Here is a 10,409-nt window from a genome sequence, read left to right as displayed (position 1 = left end):
AGTCTCTGATGGTGTGAGGTAGCGAGTTCCAGAGGGTGGAAGCAGCGATGGAGAAGGCCCTGTCCCCCCAGGATCTAAATTTGGTCCGGATGGGGGGGGGGGGGTCAGGAGGTTGGTACCAGCAGAGCGGAGGTTGCGGGTGGGAGTGTGTCTGGAGAGGAGGTCAGCCAGGTAGGATGGGGCCAGGTTATGGAGGGCTTTGTAGGTCAACAGGAGGATTTTGTACTGGATTCTCTGGGAGATGGGGAGCCAGTGAAGCTTGTAAAGGACGGGGGTGATGTGGTCACGGGTCCGGGAATGGGTGAGTAGACGGGCAGCGGAGTTCTGAATGTATTGGAGTTTATTGGTGATTGTTGAGGGTGAACCATAAAGGAGGCTATTGCAGTAGTCCAGACGGGAAGTGATGAAGGTATGGATGAGGGTTTCTGCAGCCACGGAGGAGAGGGATGGACGGAGACCGGCGATGTTTTTCAGGTGAAAGGAGGTTGTCTTTGTGATCTGTTTAGTGTATTTGTCGAAGGAGAGGGTTTGGTCAAAGATGATGCCAAGATTCCGGATGTGAGGGGAGGTGGATACTGGGAAACCGTCGATGTTGAGGGCAAAGTTATGGGTGGACTTGGTGAGCGTTTTTGGGCCAATGATGATTATTTCAGATTTATCACAGTTAAGTTTGAGGAAGTTGTTTTGAAGCCAGGATTTTATTTCAGTGATGCAGTTTGTCAGGATAGAGTGGGTGGCGGTGGAGATGGACTTGGTGGAGGTGAAAAGCTGGATGTCATCGGCGAAGCAGTGGAATTGGAGACCATGACGGCGGATTAAGTGACCGAGGGGGGACAGGTAAAGGATGAAGAGGAGGGGGCCAAGAACTGAACCTTGGGGGACACCTTGGGGGAGGGGAGCAGTGGGGGATTTGCAGTTATTGATGGAGATGAACTGACGTCTGTCTGTCAGAGAGGTATGATTTAATCCAAGAGAGGGTAGTGCCGGTAATGTTAAAGGTGGTTTCAAGTCGGGTGAGGAGGATGGTGTGATCGATGGTGTCAAAGGCGGCGCTGAGGTCGAGGAGGATGAGAATGTTGAGGTTGCCAGCGTCAGAGGAGAGGAGAAGGTCGTTGGTGATTTTGAGGAGAGCAGTTCAGTACTGTGGTTGGAGCGGAATCCGGATTGGAATGTTTCATGCAGGTTATTGGCAGAGAGGTGATGTTTGAGTTGAGTGGCTACAGCGCGTTCCAAAACCTTTGACAGAAAGGGTAGGTTGGAGATGGGTCTGAAGTTATTTAGGGTGTCAGGGTTTAGTCCAGGTTTTTTTCAGAATGGGGGTAACAGCAGCAATTTTGAGGGATGGTGGGACGATGCCTGTAGACAGGGAGGAGTTTATTGTTGCAATGATAAGTGGAGAGAGAGCAGGAAGGGAGGCCTTGACAAAGCTGGAGGGGATGGGGTCAAGAGTGCAGGTGGCAGTTTTCATTCCGATGAGGAGTTCAGAGAGGTCAGTAGGGGAGACTGGGGAGAATTGAGACAGAGGATGGCAGGATAAGGGGGGGCAGGTGGTTTGAGGGGGAGCGGGTGCGGCGGTGGTCAAGCTGTTGTAGATGTTTTCAATTTTGCGTTGGAAGAATGAAAGGAAGAAGATGCAGTTGTCTATTGTGAATGACTGGGTGGTGGTGTTCAGGGGGCTGAGGAGTTTGTTTATTGTAGAGAAGAGTGCTTTTGGGTTTCCGGAGCCAGAGTGGATAATTTGAGAGTAGTAGGCGGAGCGGGCGCGGGAGAGGGCATCTTTATAGTGTTGTATGTGGTCCTTGTAGGCCTGGGAGTGAACTGTGAGACCTGTTTTATTGCGGAGTCTTTCAAGTTGGCGAGCACGAGTTTTCATCAGGCGGAGTTCAGGGGTAAACCAGGGAGCAGAATGGGTGAAAGAAACTGTTTTGGTTTTTATAGGCGCAAGTTGGTCAAGGCAGGAGGAGAGAGTGTGGTTGTAGTAGTCAGTGAGGTCAGAAGGGGTGTGGAGGTCAACGAAGGGAGAAGTGGACATTTTTTCAGAGAGGGTCGATGAGAATGAGGTAGGTGAAAGAGCGTTTAGCTTACGGAAGTTGATAGTGCGATAATGCCTTGGTGCTGGGGTGGGGATGTTGATGGTCAGAGTGATGGCTAGGTGGTCAGAGAGAGTGAGGTCGGAGCCAGAGAGATGGTGCAAAATTAGTCCAGTAGAGCAGACAAGGTCCAAAATGTGACCACGGTTATGGGTAGGAAAGTTGACATGTTGAGTGAGGTTAAAGCAGGTGAGTAAATCAGTGAAGTCAGTGGTTAGCGTGGAGTCAGTGGAGTCCATGTGGATATTGAAATCACCAAGGAGGAGGATTGAGGGGAGAGGGAACATAGCTGGGTCAGAAAGTAGGAGAAGTCAGACAGGAATGATGGGTGTGGTTTGGGAGGGCGGTAGACAACAGCCATGACTGATTGTGTGTGACCAGAGAGTTTAAAAGCCAGGTGTTCAAATGATGGAGCAGATGAGATGGAGATGAGGTTGGTCTTGATGTCTTGTCGGTGAATAACGGCAATTCCACCACCTCGGCCCTCCGAGCGTGGTTTATTGATGTAAAAATATCCATTGGGGTGGTGAGGTTGAGGGTGTAGTAGTCCAGTGGTTGTTGCTAGGTCTCAGTGAGACAGAGAAAGTCCAGTTTATTTTCCAGGATGTAGTCGTTCAGGATGAGGCATTTGTTGTTGAGGGACCGGGTATTGAACAGGGTGAGCTTGATGTTGTTTTGTACGGCGGGTATGAATCCACGTGATTTGGCCAGGGTTCGCAGACAGGAGGTGCGATTTTGTGCGTTGTTGTGACCAGGTGTGTTGGGACGATGAGTGGGAGTGCGCTGAGCCGACCAGAGGATGGGGATGGAGTGACCTGATTGTAAATAAACAAACTTACGACCGGAGCCACGGTGAATGTACCTGGGTCGACGCAGGAGTCCATTCGATTTGATTGCAGAGATGCATGATGGGGTGGAGCGGGTTTTAAGCAGCAGAAGCCTTGCGGCGGAGTACCGCAGAGCCATGCCAGCAGGAGCGAAGGGACGAGCACGAGGCCAAGGGTGAGGAGGCGAAACAATCGTCACAACCCACGGGAGTGGGCCCGAGGAAACAGCGAAGGAGCCGAGCAGGTGAAGCCAGGCGCAGAGCCGGGACCATGCAGAGGGCAGACAGGAGCGAATAGACGAGCACGGGGCCAAGGTTGAGGAGGCAAAGCGGCAAATGCAGCGGCAAACGACCGCCGCCGCTAATCAAGATCACGGCGGCAAACCGCCACCACCGCCGCTGCAAACAATGGGCACAACCCACGAGAGTGAGCCCGAGGAAACAGCGAAGGAGCCGAGCAGGTGAAGCCAGGAGCAGCAGAGCAGAGCCGGGACCGTGCAGAGGGCAGACTCAATGGCCAAAAATCCACCACGACCACCAGGAAAGCAAGATACGGACAATGGTCCAGTCAGAGAAGTGGCGAGCAAGTGACGCCAGCGTCCTCTCACGACCGGACCGGAAACGGAAAACCAATGTTCTAATCATTTGCACCTGAGCTGGTGCACCTGATTCAAATTTTAGGTATTTGAAGTAGTCATAAATGTAGGGGGGTACTTACTTTTTCCACATGCGAAATTGGCATTTATGTTTATTTAAATTATACAATGGACTACAAAATGTAAATGTTTCATGATATTTGTTTTATTATATCACCTTTATCTATCAATATTGTTGAAATGAAGATCAAATAGCTGTATGTTGAAATATGTTGAAAAAGTCAAAACTTTACATGGGGTGTACTTACTTTTTCACGTGACTGTATATTGTATATGGATGATAAGATGATGGTGTTGCAGAATCTGTGCTCCGATGTTTCCTGGGACATGATTTCTTTCATCGGCATGGGCATTTAGAGATGAAGTTCAATGGTGAACAACACCCCTAACGTCTTCTCGGTATGTAGTTTGGCGGAAATGTCTTTCGGGCCTCCCCTGCTGTTCCCGTGTCTGACACCAAATTTCCGTCCGATTACTGTGAAGTCTCGGCGATACTCGCGCCCGGATGCTCAATTTATCGTGGATGAGACTAAGCGGCTACTACATGAGGGTATCATCGAACAGAGCAGCTTACCTTGGAGGGCTCAAGTGCTCGTAGTCAATAACCCTAATCACCTGAAGCGAATGGTCATCGATTATTCTCAAACTAGCAATCGATTTACCCAACTTGACGCCTACCCACTCCCCAAGATGGACAACATGGTCAGGGAGGTATCTACCTACAGTGTATTTGGCACCTTGGACCTTTGAAGTGCTTATCACTAGATACCTATCAGGGAGACAGATCGCCCATACACCACCTTTAAATCGGGTCAACGGTTGTACCAATTTCGTAGTATTCCCTTCAGGGTCACTAATGGGGTCGTGCTTCGAACGGGCGATTGATGACATTAGATCCAGAGAGCAACTAAAAGATGTATTCGCGTACATTGACAATGGCGCAGTCTGCGGCCGGGATCAGGTGCATCATGAATCGAACTTACGGCAGTTTTTGGATGTGGCTCAGAAATACAATCTGACTTTCAACAAGGATAAGTGTAGCTATTCAGTCAAAACAGTAGACCTCTTGGGGTACACCGTGACCGGAGGGGAGATACGACCTGATTCGGCTCGGCTGCAACCTTTGCTCGATATGGCCCCTCCGGTTGATCACACTGCGTTACGTAGAGCCATGGGTCTTTTTGCTCTTTATTCCAAGTGGGCCCAAGTTTTTCAGAGAAGATCAGACCACTGGTAGAATGTAAAATTTTTCTGCTAACCTTGGCCGCTAAGGCTGCCTTTCAACAACTGAAAGATGATATAGCTAGTGCTGTTGTGACCTCGATTGATGAGTCTGTTCCTTTCATGGTTGAGACAGATGCCTCGGACAGTGCTATCGCGTCGACGCTCAATCAAGCTGGATGGCCAGTCGCTTTCTTTTCTCGGACCTTGTCTGATAGTGAGAAGCAACATTCTGCCATCGAGAAGGAAGCTTATGCAATTGTAGAAGCAGTCAGACGGTGGCACCATTTCCTACTAGGTAAGCATTTTCAGCTGATTACGGACTAGCAGTCCGTCGCTTTCATGTATGATGGTCGGTCGGCACCCGCAGAAGATTAAAAATGAGAAGATCGCTCGCTGGTGCATTGAACTAGCCGACTTTAGCTCTTTAGCTTTGACATTGTGTATAGACCGGGACGAGATAATCTGGCTGCTGATGCTCTATCTCGACCGGTCTGTTCGGGAATGACCACCGGCAAGTTACGTGATATTAATGAATTGCTTTGTCACCCCAGGGTCACTCGAATGGCTCACTTTGAGCGAAGTAGGAATCTTCCTTTTTCTATAGATGAAATCCGGCATCTCTGTAAGACGTGCTCCATGTGCGGCGAAGTTAAACTGAGTTTTTTACAGATCGCCTATGGGAACTCTGATTCATGCTGGAAGGCCATGGGAACATTTGAACATGGATTTCAAAGGTCCGTTGCCGGCTGCAAGGACGCGCCAATACATCCTTACTGTTGTTGATGAGTACTCCTGATTTCCGTTCGCTTTTCCGTGTTTAGACATGTCATCTGCGACGGTGATTGAATGTCTTCGGCAATTGTTTTTACTGTTTAGAAACCCTGCTTTTGTTCACATGGATAGAGGTACGGCCTTTTTGTCTCGAGAGATTAAGCAGTTTCTCCAGGATTGAGGTGTAGCATCTAGCCGTACCACGGCGTACAATCCTCAAGACAATGACCTGGTGGAACGATACAAAGGGGTTATTTGGAGAGCCGTGTCAATGAGCTCGAAGTCACACGGTTTGCCTCCGCAGCTGTGGGAGCGCATATTGCCTGATGCACTGCACACTATCCATTCACTACTCTTTACAGCCACGGATGAAACAATTACACGAGCGCTTGTTTCAATTCCAGCTACATAGTGCTAGTGGGCAAGCGCTACCCTCTTGGTTTACGGAGCCCGGTCCGGCTCTCCTGAGATGAGTGGTCAGACGAAGTAAATATGAGCCGTTGGTGGATCGCGTGGAAATCCTAGAGGCAAATCCGGAGTACACTCATGTTAGATTGCCTGACGGACGCTAGACTACCATATCAGTCCGACATCTTGCGCCTTGCAGAGAAGGAAATCAGGAGGCTGTTGACAACAAGGGAGACGGAATCTCGGTTTTCCCCATCAAAATAGAGTCGCAGCAAGGATTGACTGGGGATAAAGTGATTCATGATAACATCAAGGTTCCGCAGATCCCGTCGGTGTTAGGAAGCCCTCAAAGAGTGCAGTCTGATGAGGATGCTCCTCCTTTTGCCAGATCCGGAGATCCGGGGAATGAAGGGATTTATCGGAACCATGCTGGAAGATTGTGCCAACCACCTCCTAGTTTTGGTTGGTAGAGCTCTGCACTCTGTTACGTTGATTTCTTATTTATTTGCTATTTGTTTGCTAGCTTGTGTTTTTAACGGAGGGAGAATGTGATGAAATATGATGAAGAAGATCCGGTTGTGGGATGGCACTGAGAATCTCGTGAGACACGCGAGACTGAGAATCTTGGATCTCACGAGATATTGGCGGCAACGGCACGGTTTTTCGAAGCTGGACACGTTCTCCACGTTTTCGAAGTTAAGTAATTGTTCACAATTGTATTTTTGTCAAAACTGTATTTATTTTTCGGTGTGTGTACCTATAGTGTGTCCCGAGGAAGATTCTCGGTGTTAATCGTTCATACCTGTATAAAAAATCATCGGTTATTTTGTGCCGCATTTTTTGAGGCCGAGTACCGTGTCCTACCTTGAGGCTTTGTTTTTCTCTCAGAGGTCAATTGTGCTCCAATTACTTTCGTTCTCTCAGTTTTTCCCAATCTTTTCACCCCATATGTCCTTGTTTAAAATCTCAACTCAAAAAAAAAACAAAAAAAAACATTTCCTTCTTTGTTCTTATTCGTTGTTCTTATTCGTTTATTTGTTGTTCTTATTCGTACGTTTTTCTTCGACCACGTGTTTCACCCCCATTTCCCTAGATAGTTTTCACTGTTCAATTTAAAAATGTTTAAACTTTCCCCTGAAGTACTGTATTCTGTCGTATATTATATCACCTTTTTCTTCTTCTTCTTTAAAAGGGTGCTTTCGACTTGCTCACCAAATCTATTCATTCCAAAAAAAAATCCCATCTCTTACTGTTCCTCTTTCATACATTCCCTAAACTCACCTGCACTCCACCCCCCCCTCCAGCGTCCTTAAACGTATTTTTGACTCGAAGGTCACAAGAAAGTCATTTTGCAATAAATGTTCGTTTCCCATTAATCGTACCTTTTCTAAAATTCAAACTCACCCCTCCCCTCCAAATCTTCCCCATCACCCCTCCCCTCCAAATCTTCCCCATCACCCATCCCTTTCAAATTTCCCCAATTGCCCGTCCCCTCCAAATCTTCCCCATCACCCATCCCTTTCAAATCTTCCCCCTTGCCCCTCCCCTCCAAATTCTCCCCATCACCCATCCCTTTCAAATCTCCCCCCTTGCCCCTTCCCTCCTAAACTCCCCCCACACCCCTCCCCTCCCCTCCTAGACTCCACCCTCACCCATCCCATCAAATTTCCCCCATCCCTTTCAAATCCTTCCCCTTGTCCCTTCCCTCCCAAACTCCCCCCTAACCCCTCCCCTCATAAACTCCCCCCTTGCCCCTCCCCTTCAAATCTCCCCACCCTCATTTCTTCTCCATTTCCCCCCTCTCACCCCTCCTCATCAAAGCGTCCTCCCCGCTTCTTCCCCCTTCCAACTCTCACCTCCATCTCCCCCAACCTTCTGCCTCGCTCTCCCCCTCCTCAAATAACACCTCACTGTGCCTCACCCAATCACCATCAAACATTTTGTCCGCCCCATCCTTCCCTTTCTCCTAGCTATTCTGAAATCTCTGACACACTGTCAACAGCTCTCCCTACCTCTTCCTCCTCTTCCACATCTTACCCTACCCCTCCCCCCACCCCCTGTTCTGTATCCGATGCTCCCCCTTCCTCTTCATTAACAGTATGGACCTCAAACATCCGGGGCCTTTGCTCAAACTTGACTGATCTCTCCATACAGGTTGCTTCTGACAAACCAGACTTGATCTGCTCAACAGAAACTTTCCTCCTTCATGATGTCTCTGATTCCTTAGTATCTCTCCCGGGTTACTCACTCCTCCGGTATGATAGACCTGCGCCTCGTCCTGGAGGTGGGGTTGCTATCTTTATCAAAAACTCTCTTCCTCACTCGCCCTGCACTGCCCTTTCTCCACCTCAACCCCAGGAATACCTCTGGCTACGGCTTCCCCTTCGCTCCCACCTTTTGTTCATATGTGTGTTGTACCGTCCACCAAACAGTGATGACTCCATCTACATCTCGCTGTCTGATAATATGGACCAACTTCTATCTACCCATCCCAACTCTCTCTTCCTCATATGTGGTGATTTCAATTGTCACCATGCCAGTTGGCTGGGTGTGGGTACCTCTCTCTCACCAGGCATGGCTCCTCAGCAAAGGACTTCTGCGACTCACTGGGACTCACACAATCTGTCAATTTCCAGACCCGGATCTCAGTCAACAGAGCAGCTTCTCTTCTGGACTTGGTTATGACTAACTTCCCTGCAAATGTCTGCTGCTCTTCTTCTGCTCCAATCGGCTCATCTGATCATGTGCTTGTTAAAGTGGACATCTCTCTGACCATTCTCAGAGAGCCTCCTCAGCATCGACGAGTCTGGCATTTCACACAGGCCAACTGGCACGGTCTTCAAGCAGCCATAAATCATCTGGAATGGTCTCCCATCTCTACCGCCTCTGACATCAACTCATCCTGGGAATTCTTCCAAAGTAAATTGCTCTCTCTCATGCACAGATTTATCCCATCTCGTCTTCAGTTGTCATACCCTTCCTCCCGTCCAAGGTACACGGAATCTTGTGGTGAGGCTGTTGCCCAGAAACAACTTGCCTTCGCCTCCTGGAAAGCAAATCCAATGGAAGGAAATCTCATTTCCTTTCACAAAGCAAGAAACAGGTGTGTGTCCACCCTCACGAGAGCCAGGAAACAATATATCTCCGTTCTCAAGACCGAACTCTCAAATCTGTCTCCCTCTTGCAAATCCTGGTGGCGTCTGGTCAAATCTGTTTATGGTGTTTGTTCCCCCTCCATCTCCTCCCTTACCTCAAACGGCTACACAGCTGACTCCGCACATGAAAAAGCTGAATGACTCAACTCTGTGTTTGCCTCTAAATCTTGTGTCCCAAACCCATCCCTCTCTGTACCCACCGTACCCAGTCGTACCCAGCTGCTCTTGGACTCTGTGTCCTTTCCTCCTGACAAGGTGGAAAAGTTTCTGTCAACCCTCGACTCTGATTCTGCAACTGGACCTAATGGCATCAATCCACGGGTCCTAAAATCCTGTTCTTCCGCTCTTTCACTCCCTCTCTCTGTTCTCTTCACCCTCTCTTTTGCTCAAGGTCATCTGCCGTCTGCTTGGAAATCAGCCAACATCACCGCTTTACACAAAAAATGTGCAAAAACAGATCCTAGCAACTACAGACCAATCAACCTTCTCCCAATTATCAGCAAAGTCATGGAATCCATCATTGCTTTGGATATGAAATCATTCCTGTTCTCCAATGGCTTGATCTCTGATCATCAATTTGGTTTCAGACCAGGTCACTCTACTCTGGACATGCTGCTTCTGCTGTCTCAACAATGGATGGAGGTCCTCAATGCCAAACAGGAAATTAGAGCTGTCTCCCTTGACATATCACGTGCCTTCGATACGGTCTGGCACCCCGCTCTGCTCACCAAACTCTCCTCTTATGGTATCCATGGAAATCTCCACTCGTGGCTCGCGGACTTCCTCTCTAGTCGTAGTCAACGTGTGGCCCTGAATCGGTTTCTCTCATCTCCCCTTCCTGTTCAGGCTGGAGTTCCCCAAGGCAGTGTTCTGGGCCCTGTGCTTTTTCTGGTCTTCATCAATGATCTCTCTGACTCTCTTGAAAATCCTCTCTTTGCTGATAACTCCACTCTCTGCCGCTCCATTCCTCATCCCTCAGATCGGCAGTCTGCAGCCTCCTCAATCTCTGCAGATCTGGACAAAATCACAGACTGGTCAAACAAATGGAACATGTCTTTCAATCCTGACAAATCTCACACTCTTACGATGTCTCTCTGAAAAGACCGTCTGGAGAACCCTCCCATCCACTTTCTGAATAATCCTCTCCAAGAAGTTCTGTCACTCAAGCTTTTGGGTCTCACGATCTGCCATGATCTTTTCTGGGAAAACCACATTTTAAATCTGGTCTCCAAAGCCAGTCGCCGACTGGGCATCCTCCGTCATGCGAAGTCCTTCCTTG

Source organism: Myxine glutinosa, chromosome 14 (assembly GCF_964187855.1).
Source record: "Myxine glutinosa chromosome 14, kmMyxGlut1.1, whole genome shotgun sequence".
NCBI lineage: Eukaryota > Metazoa > Chordata > Myxini > Myxiniformes > Myxinidae > Myxine > Myxine glutinosa.
Note: the sequence above shows the minus strand (reverse complement) of the source record.